The sequence below is a fragment of the Sebastes fasciatus genome, chromosome 14, assembly GCF_043250625.1.
Source record: "Sebastes fasciatus isolate fSebFas1 chromosome 14, fSebFas1.pri, whole genome shotgun sequence".
In the NCBI taxonomy this organism is placed as follows: Eukaryota; Metazoa; Chordata; class Actinopteri; order Perciformes; family Sebastidae; genus Sebastes; species Sebastes fasciatus.
In genome coordinates, this window is record NC_133808.1 from 14,447,078 (window position 1) to 14,461,047 (window position 13,970).

General features: G+C 37.9%; 1 protein-coding gene across 1 annotated transcript in view; it reads right to left on the reverse strand.

The window, feature by feature from the left end:
- The window catches only part of dop1b (DOP1 leucine zipper like protein B), a 28,747-nt gene extending 23,337 nt beyond the window's left edge, over positions 1 to 5,410 (reverse strand). The window contains exon 1 of the mRNA XM_074659111.1: positions 5,178 to 5,410. The gene's annotated coding sequence lies outside the window, so the exon portion shown is untranslated. The remainder of the gene's footprint in view (positions 1 to 5,177) is intronic.
- Positions 5,411 to 13,970: the final 8,560 nt, after the last annotated feature.

The following is a 13,970-nucleotide window of genomic DNA, read 5'->3' on the forward strand; positions in this document are numbered from 1 at the left end:
ATATTTACAAGCGTTGAGGCATGAGACAAATGTTCTCAGTGTCAATGTTTGTCTCATAGGGATACAGTTTATTTTTCCTTGTCAACACATTGAAATTTAAAGCAGCATTAGTAGGCTTTTTTTGCCTCCTGGATGCAAACCTGGGGCAACATCGACATAGGATCACCTTGTAGTGTTGTCATAGCACACATCCAGCGGACACAGAGCAACATTAGCATTCACTCGGAGTTGTGTTTTTGTTTACCTGATGAATGCATGTCCAATATTTACTCTCCTTTTAGCTCTGTTTTGGTCTCCACCAACTCCTGAGGGAAATGTCAGGCTCTTTAGTAGATCAGTGCTCCACTATGTTCACATACGCTAACTTTATCTGTCTGCTGTTTGGTGATAGCCAGGTAGGGTACAGCTTTTTCAGTGAAAACAGCTGCCAGTGAGGCATAAAGCTTATTAATTAAAGACTGGTATCGGATTGGTACTCGGTATCGGCCGATACCCAGAGCCCAGGTATCGCAATCGGTATCGGGGCTGACAAAGTTGGATTGGTGCATCCCTAGGTTAGAGCGGTGAGACTGAACCAAACGGTAAAGTTGCAGGCCAAAACCAAAACAAATGAGCTGATACATGCTGAAAAGATCTGTAGAGCTAAGGGGAAATACAGTCGGGTGATAAGTCTCTGTGGGCTCGTCGCAATGAGCAACCATTTACACATTAAATGTAATTTAATCCTTTGTTTTTATTAATATTAATTAGTGCAACAATACAAATGTATTTAGGTAGAATTGAACTGCAACTTCATCAGTTTGAGTATATTTTTAAGAAAAAAATAAAGTCTAAATTCTCTGATTCCAGCTTCTTAAATGTGAATATTTTCTGTTTTCTTTACTCCTCTATGACAGTAAACTGAACATCTTTGAGTTGTTGTCAGCAACTAATCGGTTAATGAAGAAAGTAATCAACAAATGAATCGACAGTGGCAATAATTGTTAGTTGTAGCCCTACAACACACACACACAGGCAAAAACACACAAACAAACAAAGTAATATCCATCTGTTAAATATACTGCACGATCTAGAAAGAGTAGCTTTCTTGCTGTGTGTGTGTGTGTGTGTGTGTGTGTGTGCATCATGTAGTGTATTCGAATAAAGCTAAACGGAGAGATGGGTGGGGGAGTAGTAAGGCAGGATTAGAGGAGCACAGACATCTGGACTCCCTGTGCCTGAGCTGAGAGGAGCTTTACCAACGTGGTCAAACCCAACAACACGTGCAGGGAGACTCTGTATTAGTGGTGAAATGGTCAGCCTACTGATGGAAAACTATTAATAATAATAATAATAATCAATGAAAATTCAATTACTGATTAATCTTTCGAGACATTTATGAAATACAAATACCCAACATTTGATGGTTTAAGTTTAAAAAAATGCCTCCCAAAAACTAAATAGAGTTCAGTTTGTTTGTTGCTCAATCATAATAATAAGCAATTTGAAGACATCACTTAAGTCTTACTATGTTAACTTGTAATGGGATTTTTTTGATTATTTTTTACATTTTACAGATTAAACAAGTAAAAAATACATAACACTGAATATGTTTTAGTTAATAAACAATGAAAATAAAAAGTGAAAAAAAGGCTAACCAAGATCTCGACCAACAGGATTGAGGCAGAAGAGGAGGTGGGTTTATTTATTTTGGGAGTGAGAGTGAGCAATTAAGTGTCCAAGTGATGAAGACTCACCTGGCTCAGCCTTAAACAGTCAGCAGGTACACCTGGTCAGTGATTCTCAAAATCCTGTCATGAACTAATATTACACTTTCGTACTATAACTCAACCAATACAGAATGTTTTAGGCCAATACCAATAATATAAGTGATCTGATAATGATATATCAACAACACTGTAGGAATGAGCGACCAAAACGATAACATATTCTGAAAAGGACATTTTGCAGCTGATTGATTAACCTGTCAAAAAACATAATACTAAAAGCAAATATAACGTTATAAACACATTTTATATGATGAACTTGAAATATACGATGAAAGAAGACTCAAATATCTAAAAAAAAAACTATGATATATTACACTATACTGAACTATAATAAACATTATATGATAAAGTGTGGGGTGCGGACAAGCCTTCATTAAATGGATCGGAAGGATGGAAGGATATGACTTTATCCTTCATCTACTAGTACTCTTGGGATTTCTGTAATGCAATTTCCTACTTACCTGCCAAAGTATACAACAATAACAATATATTTTTTAAAAGCTTAACTCGGCCAGGTCAATAATATTGATCAGGCTCTCTTCCTCATGGAGGATGCATTTTCCTATGGCCCTGGCTTTTAGGTGATATGGCAGATTTAGCAAACTGCTATTATGTGCAGCTTTTCATTAGGGGGGAAACTCAGGGTTGGTAATAGTACGCCTTTTTAAAAATAAACATGTTCCTTTATGTATAATGTAGGGATGCACCAATCTGATTTTTTTCAGTCCGGATACCTAGATACCTGGGCTTTGGGTATCGGCCGATACTGAGTACCGATCCGATACCAGTGTTTCATTAATAAGCTGTATGCCTCACTGTGGGATCATTCTTTAATGTGTTTCAATGTTGTTGTTATGTTTCCTAACTTTGTAAAACAAAATGTAACAAATAAATACATAGATATAAATTGACTGAAATGTTATTTATTATTAAAATAAATCATACACCAGCAACTTCAAAATTAACAGGAATTAAAATTCCAGTATATAATCTTTATAGTATATAAACATAGAACTGAAATGAATAGATCAACCCCGTTGTCATCGATATCCGATCCAGCTATTTGAGTCAGTATCAGCCCGCTATCCAATCAGGTATCGGTGCATCCCTAGTATAATGTAAATATGCACCCATTACCACCTGTTGTTACGCATTTTTACTTTAAAAAAGGTCTTTTAGTCACTTTTAAAACATGCATCTGCAAATGATCAAATAGTAAATATGTTATCTCTGATGAAAGACTAATGACATCATAAAACTTGTAATCTCAAAAAGCCACATGCAGTACTCGTGACTGCAGTAAAATCCTGGCGACAGCCCTGTCACCGGTGGATAAACCTTTCCAATGTTTTCTTCCACATTGACAGCCTTGATATTAAAATTAGGAGTGGTTAAAGACAGAATATGTAAAAAAAAAGTCACCCAACATAGAAATTGTTATTCTACACAGACCCTGTTCAGGTGTTTCTCCCTACATGGGTCATAATTCTTTCCTGCAGCTTATCTGCGTGGAACCTTCGAGCAAATGAGGATCCTGAAAATCCAGCCTTATCATAGGTGACAGCTAGATAATCAAATTGGGTCGGCCAAGCGGAACTAAGTGCACGTTTTCACTTCCTCATTGTGTCAGCAAAATAGCAAGTGCGATAAAACCATGCATTTCCGCGGGCTGTTGTGTGTGTGCTTTGAGGGTGGACACCCGCCACTATGGCACACAACAAGCCCCGCTATAGACTGCGTCACCTGACTGACACCGACACCACCACAACAGGCTTCAATGTGGCGGTGTTTTGCTGTGAGATGGCAGATGAGAAGACAACATTATCTCAAACTCTGGAGTTATTAAATATATTTGACATCAATAAACTTAAAATAGGTACTTTTGTATTTCAATTGTTTAACAAGTCACTACCCAAATCCTTTCACAGTTTCTTTGTAACTAGGTGTCAGATCCACTGTTACCACACCGGGTCTTTTGATCTTCTATATAGTCAGTTCTACAGAACTAGCCTTGGCATAAAACGGTCACTATATCCTGACAGTAGTGCATGTGACAATCTGAACAAATCATGTGCCTCTGTGTCCTCCGGTGCTCCTAACGGCATCTGCAAGATATCATAGACCGGAGGAAAACAACCAATCAGAGCTGATCTGGAGTCTGCCGTCCAGCTGCCGTCTATGAGAGCCGGCTGTCAATCACTTTCGTAGTTCGATAAAACGGTCAAACTAGACAGCGCTGATCAAACATGAATCAATATTCTGTCACTGTAATGCCTATTTCTCACCTCAGATGTTTTCAGAAACATCTTGTAGTGTACCGTTTAGCTGTAAAATGAGAAAGTTTGTGACCCGGCAAGTTATGATGAGATCTGTTGAAGAAATACCGAGCACCGCCCACCAGTCGGAGCACAGCCAATAGGAACGCACTCTCTCTCTGAAATGACCTGTGATTGGCCAAAGTCTCCCGTCACGGGCTAGATTTTTTAAAAGCCTGTAAACAGAGCCATAATGAGGTGCAGAAGTCTAGTTTTCTCTCAGAGCACTTGAATTACAATATACTGAAAGGTTATTATGGAATTTTTGCCCAATGATGCCAAAAATGATTCTGCCTACTGCAGGTTTAATCTTTAACAATACATCCATACGAGTAGAAGAAGAAAGTACAATACAATGGAAATACTCAAGTAAAGCACAAGTGCCTCAATTTAAGTACATATACTTAGTTACTTTCCACATGCTTTTGGTATTCAAGTTTATGTCTACTTGCTGTTCTACAGTTGCAGTAAGTCAGTAATGTTTCTCTTGAGGCTTGAGGTCTTCAAAATGTTGTGTTTTAAATGAAGAAATTAATTAATTGACAGACAGTTGACATCGACAGTCCTTTATTATTCACAGTTATTTATAGATTTATGAGAGACTGTCATTGTCAATTACAATATGCTGAAAGGTTATTAAGGAATTATTGCCCAATGATGCCAAAAACATTCTGCCTACTGCAGCTTTAATTTCATTATTAGGTGGGTTCCTTTTACAAACCCTCAGGGTTTATTGTCAACCCACCTGTGCATTAATTTATGCTATTGCATATCTCTTCTCTTGTGTTTTATTTCATGCACAAATAAAGAACTAAAGAACATAAACTGTGGCTGTGATGACAGTTGTCTGCTGCAGCTTTTGGCCTGTGAACACACTGTAGAGCATCAGTAGAGCTCAGTGTGTTATGTAACTGCACGAGTTCAGACTGGATGATAATACCACTGCTTCCAAGACCAGGAAGGAAACAAAGTCAGATATATATTAACAGTAAGTCAGTGTTTGTGCACAGCTAGATTAATGCACAATAATGCTACAACTGAGCTATCACTGAGCTATCACTAACGTTAGCCATCAGGTGCATCAATGACTCACCAACCAGCCCAAGATGCGCCTCGCTTCACAGCAGTCCGAGTCAGAGAGGAGACAGACCGGTCTTCATGGTGCATCCTTCACACTGACATAGCTAAGAGAAGAAGGTGGTAAACCCTTGTTATTTGGCCTGAGGATGTCACTAAACATCCCCCAGAGTACCAGGAGCGATAGTCACAACAGAGGCGGGAGCCTCCAACTCAGCTGATTCAGAGCCTAGTGATGTGTCGTCAAGAACAAGTCTGTTCAAAGAGCCGGCTCTTTTAAGTGAACGATCCGAGAGCCGTTTTTTTTTTTTTTTTTGCTTTTTGCTTTAAAGGTCCCATTTCGTGCTCATTTTTAGGTTCAGACTTGTATTTTGGGTTTCTAATAGAACATGTTTGCATGCTGTAATGTTCAAAAAACACATTGTATTCCTCATACTGTCTGTATTTACCCTCTGTCTGAGACGCTCCGTTTTACTGCATTTCAATGGAATTGCAACAGAATTGCGTTGATGGAAATAGTTTGGGTCCATGACTTCCTGTCAGCTGATGTCATTTACATCCATTACAACAGCAAATAAACTGGGACACATTTAGAAGGTTTACATTCAAAACCATGTAATGGTCTAAATATTGTATATTTGTGACATCACAAATGGACAGAAATCCTAACGGCTTGTTTCAAATGCACAATTTCTGAATACAGGCTGTGTGTATTTCTCTGTATATTGAGCTTTTTGATAGTTTAACAGTATTTATATATCACTTAAACCTGCTTTATAATGTACAAGACCTGAAAATCTCCCTTTTTACAATTTGGGACCTTTAATTAATTCAAGGCGGAATGATAGGACGATCTTCTCCGCGCCACGGGCACTCCATGCACTGACTGTGACTGAATGTTGTGTTAATGACATCCGTGCGACCAATCGGGTGATGACAGACAAGGATCATACCATCAAGCAGGGAGGGGCGGGGGTGCGCGGCGCGCTGACAGTCTACAGGTACAGAGCAGGAGGAAGAGGAGGAGAGAAAGAGAGAGAGGAGTGCGGTGCGCGAATAGCAGACAAGATGAGTGACAGTTGGAAACGAAGCAGCATGTAAAATTATGATATTCTGGAAATTATAAGGTTTAGTATAATTAAATTGAATAATTTAAGTGATATATGTGCACACATACTAATCATAGGTCAAAACAGCGCTAAATGTGGCTGAACTATAAAAGGTAGAAGTGGCAAAATGAAGAGCCGTTCGGGAGCCGAAAGAGCCGGCTCTTCTTGGTCAGCTGAGCCAAATGATCTGGCTCACTAAAAAGAGCCGGACTTCCCATCACTATCAGAGCCTACCGCGGAGGGAAGGTTCACTTCCTCCTAGAGAAGGAGGGGTGGGGCGGTGCTGTTTTATACATAAAAGGATATGTTTGTCTTTTAAAACCGTCGTCGGAAAGTCAATACACGCATGACTTTTTGATAAAATTTCGCCCAGAGCAAAATATAAACCAGTTTCTCTTCATGCAGCTATAAAATGGAGATGTGGATATCACTGTGAACTCACTGCCCCTCAGGCGTTGGTACAGTCCAGGATGTGCAGTGTTTACAAACCCTCTCGCCTCACTGCCAGATATTTGCATGACAGTGAAGTTCACACTGCATTATAGTTTATTATAGCAGACTTAAAAAAAAAACATACTTTGCCATAATTTTATTTATTTATTTTTTTGTTTCTGCAAATTAAAAAAATAATATATATATTTTTTTATATTGTCCAGTATTATTGTGAAATATGTAATTAAGGGGTTATTCGTGATGTAATATACAAAATGCACTCACTTTAAATACATAAAATGAAATTAAGCTTAGCTAAAGAGTTCAATATGGGCCTTTTTCATAGTAGACATTTGACATGTCATCACATGAAAGGCACACACAGAGATATTTTAGGGCTGATAATGGTATTAATATTATCTGGTATCTGAAATGTAGGAGTGAAGTAGCACAAAATCGAAATACTCAAGTGCCTCCAAATTGTACTTAAGTACAGTACTTGAGTAATGAAATTTATTATCAGGATAAACCCCTTTGAGATGCATCATCTTGTTTCCGTGGGGGTCCCAAACAAACACTCACAAAACAAATGGAAAACAGAACAATGCAAGACACAATGTTATATAAAGCGACAAAACAAACAATCAAAAGAATCATTTTGGGTATTATGAGGCTGGATAAAGGCTCTTGTCGTTATTTATCATTTCCTGTTAACACCAAAGTAAACATATTTTAAAACTCTCTCAAATGTTTTCTCTATTTCCTCTATATAGATACAGATTTGAAACTGTGATATGAAACTGTGACACTGTCACTTAAAGGGACTGTGAGTGTCTGGCGGTATCTAGAGGTCAGGTGAGGAGAACAACTGAAGCCTCTCCAAGCGTGTTGGCTAGCTACAGTGGTGACGCGAAAATGTGAATGGTCCTCTCTAGAGCCATTTGGAGCAGAGCCAGTGTGTAGAGTGTGTGTGTGTGTGTGTATGTAGGAAGTGAGTGATGAAGCAAGAGAGAGGGAGCGGTGGCGACGGCAGCGAGTAATGTTATCGACTCCGGCCCAAGCAGGAAAGGTTAACAGATTTTGGTTTGTTTGTCCATTAGTTGCACCTGTGTTTTTCCTGCTACGACAAGTCAACATGTCTGCTTTGAAAAAGCGCTATATGCTTTTGGTTACGTGCAGATGTGTTTTTTTATCCATTTTGTACGTTATTTTTCTCTCAATTTGAAATGTACTGTATTAAGCTGTTGCTGCATAAAGTAAAACAAAAGTCAAAATGTCTGCCCTGAAAAACATTATATATTCCTGCTCTCAGATCCCTGACCTATCAAACACAAGCACCACCAACATTTTTATATTCACTTTTAATTTGAGTGAAATACTGCATATTATCAGTCACATCGTCTTACACTCTCATCTCAATGTGAGACCATAGTGTTCCTGTCTCATACTGTAGGATCTAGTTCGGTTCGGCATTATAGTTCTGAATAACAACATCATGACAAAATCAATTTGTATGTCAAATGTAATGTTTCTGAAAATAATTTTCAATTGAGGTTTTGGTTATAACTTCTTCAGTCATATAACACACGGACTGGCAAGTACATGTTTATGTCTCTAGATGGAGCTCCTGTATTATGTAAACCATTTTTTAACCTGCCTGTACTACAACTGATAAAATAGTTGAGCCTGTAAATGTTAATAATACAAGAGTTATTATACAAACCTTTTTAACCTGCCTTTACTACATGCCAAAACTCTGATAATGTGGCCAATAACAGTGCTTTACAGTTCAAAGTATCAATACAAATTAATAATTTTAAAGACTGCAATCTGGGATTCTGCTTGTAATAAATGTTTGTAATTTATTGACTGCAGAATTTCCAACTTTTATGGCCTATTAGTATTTGTACAACAGATTTGTGACAACTCATGGAATATATTGACTTTGTGAGTCAGGACTGAAGTCAAACAAAGGTTAGTCTTTAAGTTGTGACTCTTCACCCACATGTTCCATCTGAGAACATGTAAAGCTTTGCCTTATATTTTTATCTTTCAAAATTGCTATGAAGTTTTTCTGTCTAAATCTGAAATAAAGTCCATTGTACTTAGCTACAATTGCACCTATACTAATAAAACTGAGATGTTTTCTTGGCATCACAGTATTTCACCGTTTGTTGTGTGTAATTGAAAATGACAAGTCTAGACAAGGGCTCATTAAGCTACTGGTAAATAACAGACTGTAGAAAGAGCTCACACAGTGACATGTTTAGGGTTCAATTGGTAAAACTAGCAATCTATTACAACAAATATTACACATTTGCCACATTTACAGGCTATTATACTAATAATTAACTAATAATTAAAGACTATTCCAACAATTAGTAGTCAGCTGGTGGACCATAATATTTGTTAGCCTTTTGCACCAGAGAACATGAGCCTACTTTTGTAATAGAATCAGAATCAGAATCAAAATTGTGTTTATTGCCAGGTGTAAGAGATTTACACTAGGAATTTGCTTTGGTTATGTTGGTGCAAGTCAAACAGTATAATAACAAAAGAATAGATAAAAATGTTAGAATAAAATAGAATTACAAAAATTGAAATTTTAAGAATATACAATATACAAAATAAGCTATAATCAAAAATAAACATGATATAAACAGATAGTGCAAAGAGTGCAAATATTGCCGGAGTGCAAACAATCAGGATATAGGACAATAGGACATATTTTTATAGATTCAATGATATAATACATAAGTATTTACCAATGGAAAGTATGTCTAATAATAAAAACACCAACTAAAGTGTATACAATGCCATGGCAACTAAAACACAAACACTTTTCACTGTAAAAAAAAGGTTTTTCATTTGTCATACTTATCTATAATACTTTTCTTTTTTGTTTTCATTAATTACTTGCCTATACTTTTATGTTTTAAATCTTGCTTTTATGTAGGAAAATGTCCTAAAATCTACTTTAAAGATTCTAGTAAAATTAAGGAAGGCTAGGCCATGGGCCAAGGAAGAACCTGTTAGGTTCTGGTGTAGACAACGCCACCATGTGGCCATTTATAAAGCACATTAGATTTTATCTCCTAAACTCTGAGGCATAGAAGCAAATTTGATCTGTATTCCTTGGGTCATTCTTAAACTGACTTTTTCCCCTAAAAATTGCATCCAATCTTCATTAAATTTGGTTTTAAAAAACATTTGAATAAAACATTTAAATGTTTCTACAACTGATTGAAAACTTCTTGGAGGTACTGGCCTATTTGCACAAAATTACATGCATGAGCTCTCTGATGGCTTTCTATTCATTTGATTTACATCATTTTCAGTATTTGCACTACCTGATCTGACTGGACATCAGAGTGGTGCAGGGATGATGTATTTCTGTAGGCCAACCAGGAAGTTAGCATCGCCCTGGTTCTCTCGACAAAAAGCCAATGGGATTGGGTTTGGGTTTGGGATTATTGCAGAAAATAAGCTCTGTGGCAAACAAATGTTTATGATACGTACACATTTTGTGGAGCAAGATAATCTCCACTAATGAATACCACTTTTATGATTTTTTACATGTGAATGCAATCACCAGAAGTAAAAAACTAACGTTATAAACAAACTGCACCACCAACTAAAAACTAATTCCTGTAGCTCTCTAATTGTCACAAATGTTGGAAAATTCAGGGTTACACACACTAGTCCTGTGAGACTTATCCAAGTTCACCAGCGTTTGTGTTTGTGAAGTCAGCTAAATCAAAGATAGTCTGGCTATGACTAACGGGCTTTGTGACACAAAGTGGGAGCTATGGTCTGTACATACGAAGAGTGCTGTGTAACAGTAAACTGGTATTTCTAATCAGCCACAAGCAAGTACGACATCAGCGAGTGGGAACAATGGGTTTATTGTTACTTCTGTCAAGGGGCCTGTTTCCCCCCCCATTTGTCTTTCTGGTTATTAGTTAAAGAGATATCTCATCCTAACTGCCATAATTCTTAAATTCACTGTACAATTTCAATAAAATCACGATTACATCTGCACATATAAGCTCCCGAGAGATCCTGCAAAATTCTGTGCCACTTTGCCTGCAGGCAGCTCAACAGAATTTATTTGAACAAACACATCTTGCTCATGAATATAACTCCCTTGAAATTTTGCACGATTCCTCCATGCACAAAACCCAGGATTTAGGTATTCTCTACAAAATAACATGATATTTTTATTTGGATAAATATAGGGATCCAGATGAAGATTAAAAATGTCTATTTTCTTAAATAGAAATCTACAAGATTGTGCAGCTGTTGCAGTATCAGTGCTTTATGATTTTATTGCTCCTTGACAGCATACATTCATTGATAAACTCATTAAGACTATGGTGCAGCCCAGTGGTTTTCAATTATGCCATTGGGGACAAAGAATTTCCACAAAAAATAAAACAAAATAAAACAAAATGGCTAGAATGAAAAAAAAAAAAGATTCACAGATGTAACCATGGTTCTATGAGTTGTAGATGATTGCCGTAGGCAGACAGCAAGGTGCTTTCCTGTACATAACCCTTTTACTCCTGAAGTTTGTCCATACATTTGTGGGGATTCATATTGAGTACAGCCATAACTCTGCCAAAGACAATTATACTAGATGGTTATTACCGATGAGAATCAAGAATCTGTTTCCCCCTTCCCCGTTTCCTCTCTCGCACAGCGATCATTATCTTACATTTCTACGAAAAAAAAGTTGCTGAGTAAGTTCCGTCAAATGAAAAAAAAAAATGTAAGATGCTGCATCTTGATAAAACAAGTGAAAATTGGCAATAGCTGCAACCACGTATGCACATGCATCCACCCATGCAAGCATTCACACACATATAACCTCACAAACCATAAACAACAATGGTATAAGGGAATGCATGATGGAAGAGTACAGAAGACACTGGTTGTGAGAGCATGCTGACGTCTTTATGGGCACAAAGTATGAAGTTGTGTAAACATTGTGAGTGCATAAGTAGATGAACAACAAACAGATAAAACCGATGAAAACACTGACTGATGGTGGTGGTGATGTGTTTCAGGTACTTTCCTTGAAATGTAACATGCGATAGTCGGTCATCGCCAATCAGAGAATTGTACGCCGCTTTCTGTAACCAACCATAATGTTCTAGCAGCAGGCATAAGTGTGTTGAAGGTATAAAGACACTGTTGAGATAAGAACATTGCTTTATGCCTGAGACAGCTCTCTGTAATGATGGTGTTCTGCTCGCTTGCGAGTGTAAAAAATAAATCCCAGAAAGGCGTCTTCTCTCCTGTGAGTCTTGATTGCAGAATTCCTACTGCACTTGACCTCCATGGTTATTGAGAAATGAACTCCCTGCTGAGACCAAACAAGCCTCCCACAAGTCTCTGAAAGAAATGGTTCATGAGTTATGAAAGAGGGCTGTGCTTAAAGGGATAGATTGTGTGTCCTGAAGTGAGGTTACATGAGGTACTTATCCATAGTCAGTGTATTATCTACAGTAGATGATGGTTGGCACACCCCCAGTTTGGTAAAGTAAACCAATGTACTGCTGTGGTCGGGGCCGGCAGCAAAATGTATTTTAGCCACCTAAAAGAATCAATAACTTAACTGAAGTGAAACGTACCTATACTGTATTTGTCAACTGAGTCTGCTGGATTTGAAGAGTATAGATAAAATATTCTAAATATATTGTACACTTAAACTGATATTGATTTTTTTAGGTGAGCCTTTCTTTTAGGTGGCTAAAATAAGTTTTGCCGGCGTCCCCGTCCACAGCAGTACATTGCTTTGCTCCCGTGTTGGTACTCCTGTCTGTTTCTCCAAACCTGGGGTGTGCCGACCGTCATCTACTATAGATAATATACTGACTGTTATGGGTTCCTTCTTTTAGTCCTTTAAGCCATATTAGCCATATAGAAACGTACACAACAGGGTTTGTAGGTAAATGAGGTTACGCTCGTTCAGCAGGTTACTCACGGTTAGATGTCCAGCGGTAGTTCAGTTGATGAATGCATGGATGGCAACGTGTACTCTATGTGTGTGTGTGATAAACTACGCTACGACAAACAACATAGGATATGCCGCGGCAACCCAAAGTAAAGAAGAAGATAAATTTAACTTTTTTTTAAGTAACCTATTTTAAACCCTTTGAACAACTATTTCTGCTCTTGGTGTCCTGAAGCTGCCTGCGCTGTGCACAACCGGTACTAATTACTATGACGCAAAAACACAAAAAATAAAACAAAATAAAACAAAATGGCTAGAATGAAAAAAAAAAAAGATTTACAGATGTAACCATGGTTCTATGAGTTGTAGATGACTGCCAGAGGAAGACAGCAAGGTGCTTTCCTGCACATAAGCCTTTTACTCCTGAAGTTTGTCCATAAAATTTGTGGGGATTCATATTGAGTACAGCCATAACTCTGCCAAAGACAATTATACTAGGTGGTTATTACCAATGAGAATCAAGCCCCTGTTTCCCCCTTCCCTGTTTCCTCTCTTTCCACAGAGTCCTTGAATTGGAGTATATTTGTGCATAGCATCAATTACAAGAAAAATATGCTGCTGAGTAAGTTCTGTCAAATGAAAAAAAAATTTTTATGATGCTGCATCTTGATAAAACAAGTGAAAATTGGCAATAGCTGCAACCACATACGCACATGCATCCACGCGTACATCAACTGGTGCCAATTTATTAACAATTCAATGCCATGGTTGGCCACATGGGGCAAAAAAATACCTACCACTGTCTAACAAGATACTTCTTATAACAAGGAATGTAACTTATCCTTTTTAATATTTGGCTCCTACACTGATGGATGGATGAATAAGAATCTCATACAACCCCACTTCAAAACACCCAAACTATCCCTTTAAGTATAGGGGGCAGGGCTAACCCACACCAATGAAAGGGGAAACTCTGCTGAGTGCAATGATGCCTCCCACAAGAGTCTACAACAAACGGTTCATGAGTTTGGCCATGTTATGTGAATCCTTTTAAAAGTTATGTGCCTTTTTGTTATAGGCCACTCTCACTGCCACACCCCCTTTTTGCCAATTGGCATGAACACAAACACACACCTTCACACTTGACCGCCATGCCAAGTTTCAGCCACCTAGGGCGAAAACTGGCTGCCAAAGGGTGGGGAGATTTTTGTGGATTGACCGACCGACTGGGCTGAGTGAGCTATTGAGCTGCTGGTCGCAGCTAAAAGCTAAAACAGTAAGACAAGTAGTCTGGCAGTTCTTCCTTAAA